This window comes from Mustela nigripes, chromosome 7, assembly GCF_022355385.1.
Source record: "Mustela nigripes isolate SB6536 chromosome 7, MUSNIG.SB6536, whole genome shotgun sequence".
Taxonomy (NCBI): domain Eukaryota; kingdom Metazoa; phylum Chordata; class Mammalia; order Carnivora; family Mustelidae; genus Mustela; species Mustela nigripes.
In genome coordinates, this window is record NC_081563.1 from 88370459 (window position 1) to 88375030 (window position 4572).

Genomic DNA, 4572 nt, shown 5'->3' on the forward strand with positions numbered 1-4572 from the left:
GCTCTATTACAAAGCTGTCATCATCAAGACAGTATTGTACTGGCACAAAAACAGACACATAGATCAACGGAACCAAAGAGAGAGCCCAGAAATGGACCTTCAACTCTATGGTCAACTGATCTTCGACAAAGCAAGAAAGATGTCTAATGGAAAAAAGACAGTATCTTCAACAAATGGTGTTGGGAAAATTGGACAGTCACATGCAGAAGAATGAAACTGGACCATTATTTCCTTACACCACACACAAAAATAGAATCAAAATGGAAGAAAGAGCTCAATGTGAGACAGGAATCCATCAAAATCCTTGAGGAGAACATAGGCAGCAACCTCTTTGGCCTCAGCCACAGCAACTTCTTCCTAGGAACATTACCAAAGGCAAGGGAAGCAAGGGCAAAAGTGAACTATTGGGACCTCATTAAGATCAAAAGCTTTTGCACAGCAAAGGAAACAGTTAACAAAACCAAAAGACAACTGACAGAATGGGAGAAGATAGTCGCAAATGATATGACAGATAAAGGGCTAGTATCCAAAATCTAGAAAGAACTTATCAAACTCAACACCCAAATAACAATAATCCAATCAAGAAATGGGCAGAGGACATGAACAGACATTTCTGCAAAGAAGACATACGAATGACAGGACACATGAAAAAATGCTCCACATCACTCAGCATCAGGGAAATACAAATCAAAACCACAATGAGATGCCACCTCACACCAGTCAGAATGGCTAAAATTAACCAATTAGGAAATGACAGATGCTGGCAAGGATGCAGAGAAAGGGAAACCCTCCTACACTGTTGGGGGAAATGCAAGCTGGTGCAGCCACTCTGTAAAACAGCTGGATGTTCCTCAAAAGGCTGAAAATAGAGCTACCCTATGACCCAGCAATCACACTACTTTGTATTTACCCTAAAGATACAAATGTAGTGATCTGAAGGGGCATGTGCACCCAAATGTTTATAGCAGCAAAGTCCACAATAATGAAACTATGGAAAGAACCTAGATGTCCATCAACAGATGAATGGCTAAAAAAGAGGTGGTATATATATACAATGGAATACTATGTAGCCATCAAAAGAAATGAAATCTTGCCATTTGCAACAACATGGATGGAACTGGAGAGTATTGTGCTGAGCAAAATAAGTCAATCAAAAAGAAAATTATCATATGATCTCTCTGATATGAGGAATTTGAGAGGCAGAGTGGAGGGTTTGGGGGGTTGGGAAGGAAAAAAATGAAATAAGATGGGATTGGGAGGGAGACAAACCATAAGAGGCTCTTAATCTTACAAATTAGACTGAGGGTTGCTCGGGTTTGGGGGGTGGAGAGGGTGCTTGGGATATGGACATTGGGGAGGGTATGTGATATGATGAGTGCTGTGAAGTGTGTAAATCTGATGATTCACAGACCTGCACCCCTGGGGCAAATAAAACATTATATGTTAATTAAAAAAAAAAAAGAAGAGGTGGTACACATATACAATGGAATATTACTCAGCCATCAAAAAGAATGAAATCTTGCCATTTGCAACAATGTGGATGGAACTAAAGTATACTATGCTAAGAGAAATGTCGGTTGAGAAAGACAAGTATCATGTGATTCCACTTGATTATATGTGTAATTGAAGAAACAAAACAGATGAATATAGGGAAAGAAAAAATAAAACAAGATTAAAAACAGGGAGGAAAACTCTAAGAGACTCTTAACTATAGAGGAAAAACTGAGGGTTCCTGAAAGGGTTGTGGATTAAGGATGGGGTAATTGGGTAATGGGCATTAAGTAGGATATGTGAAGTGGTGAGCTCTGGGTGCTATATGCAAGTGATGAATCACTAAATTCAATGCCTGAAACTAATAATACACTATATGTTAACTAATGAATTTAAATAAAATCTAAAAAAAAAATCCTTTGTCTGTTTTTTAATTAGTTTGTTTTTTTATTGTCGATTTGTAAGAACCATTTCTATATTCTGAACACAGATTCATTTTCATATATATGATATTCAAACTTTTTTTCCTATTTCTGGGTTATCTGTTCACTTCCTTGATAGCATCTTTGATGTACAAAATATTTAATTTTAATAAAGAAAAATTTATCTATTTTTTTATTTTTGTGCTATGTTTTTAGTGTTATATTTAAGAAGTCATTGCCTAGGATACAAAATTAATGTACAGAAATCAGTTGCTTTCCTATACACTAACAATGAAAATACAGAAAGGGAAATTAGAGAATTGATTCCATTTATTATAGAACCAAGAACTATAAGATACCTGGGAATAAATCTAACCAAAGAGGTAAAGGATCTGTACTCAAGGAACTACAGAACACTCATGAAAGAAATTGAAGAAGACTCAAAAAGATGGAAGACCATTCCATGCTCATGGATTGGAAGAATAAACATGTTAAAATGTCAATACTGCCTAGAGCAATCTATACTTTCAATGCCATTCCAATCAAAATTCCACTGGCATTTTTCAAAGATCTGGAGCAAACAATCCTAAAATGTGTATGTAATCAGAAAAGACCCCAAATTGCTAAGGAAATGTTGAAAAAGAAAAACAAAACTGGGGATATTGCATTGCCTGATTTCAAACTTTACTACAAAGTTGTGATCACCAAGACAGCATGGTACTGGCACAAAAACAGGCACATAGACCAGTGGAACAGAGTAGAGAGCCCAGATATGGACCCTCAACTCTATGGTCAAATAATCTTCAACAAAGCAGGAAAAAATATCCAGTGGAAAAAAGACAGTCTCTTCAATAAATAGTGCTGGGAAAATTGAACAGCCATGTGTAGAAGAATGAAACTTGACCATTTTCTTATACCATACACAAAGACAAACTCAAAATGGATGGATAAAAGACCTCAATGTGAGGCAGGAATCTGTCAGAATCCTAGACTAATACATAGGCAGTAACCTCTTCGATATCGGCCACAGCAACTTCTTTCAAGGTATGCCTCCAAAAGTAAAGGAAACAAATGTGAAAATAAACTTTTGGCACTTCATCAAGATCAAAAGCTTCTGCACAGCAAAGGAAATAGTCAACAAAACAAAGAGACAACCCACAGAATGGCAGAAGATTTGCAAATGACAGTATAGACAAAGGGCTGATATCCAAAATCTATAAAGAACTCCTCAAACTCAACACACACAAAACAGATAATCACATCAAAAAATGGGCAAAAGAGGGTGCCTGGGTGGCTCAGTGGGTTAAAGCCTCTGCCTTCAGCTCAGGTCATGATCTCAGGGTTCTGGGATCGAGCCCCACATCGGGCTCTCTGCTCAGCAGGAAGCCTGCTTCCCTCCTCTCTCTGCCTGCCTCTCTGCCTACTTGTGATTTCTTTCTGTCAAATAAATAAATAAATTCTTTTTTTAAAAAAATGGGCAAAAGATATGAACAGACACTTCTCCCAAGAAGACATACAAATGGCTAACAGACACATGAAAAAATGTTAATCAGCATTAACCATCAGGGAGATTCAAATAAAAACCACATTGAGGGGTGCCTGGGTGGCAAAGTGGGGTAAAGCCTCTGCCTTTGGCTCAGGTCATGATCCCAGGGTCCTGGGATCAAGCCCCACATCAGGCTCTCTGCTCAGCAGGGAGCCTGCTTCATCCTCTCTCTCTGCCTACTTGTGATCTCTGTCTGTCAAATAAATAAATAAAATTTTTTAAAAATGCATTGAGATACCACCTTACACCATTTAGAATGGCCTAAATTAACAAGATAGGAAACAACATGTGTTGGAGAGAATGTGGAGAAAGGGGAACCCTCTTATACTGTTAGTGGGAATCCACGTTGGTGCAGCCACTTTGGAAAACAGTGTGGAGATTCCTCAAGAAATTAAAAATAGCGCTTTCCTATGACTCTGCAATCACACTACTGGGTATTTACCCCAAAGATATGGATGCAGTGAAAAGAAGGGCCATCTGTAACCCAATGTTTATAGCAGCAATGGCCACGGTTGCCAAACTGTGGAAAGAACCAAGATGCCCTTCAACAGATGAATACATAAGGAAGATGTGGTCCATATATACTATGGAGTATTATGCCTCCATCAGAAAGGATGGGTACCCAACTTTTGTATCCATATGGATGAGACTGGAAGAGATTATACTGAGTGAAATAAGTCAAGCAGAGAGAGACAATTATCATATGGCTTTGCTTATTTGTGGAGCATAAGAAATAACATGGAGGACATGGGGAGATGGAGAGGAGAAGGGAGTTGGGGGAAATTGGAGGGGGAGATGAACCATGAGAGACTGTGGACTCTGAGGAATAGCTGAGGGTTTTGGAGGTGTGGGAGTGGGAGGTTGGGTAAGCCTGGTGGTGGGTATTATGGAGGGCACATATTGCATGGAGCACTGGGTGTGGTATATAAACAATGAATTCTGGAACACTGAAAAGAAATTTTAAAAATAAATTAAAATTTTTAAAAAAGAAGTCATTGCCTAAGGGTGCTTGGATGGCTCAATCAGTTAAGCATCTGCCTTTGGCTCAGGTCATGATCCTGGGGTCCTGGGATTGTGTCTCATGTCAGGCTACCTTCTCAGTGTTTCTCTCCC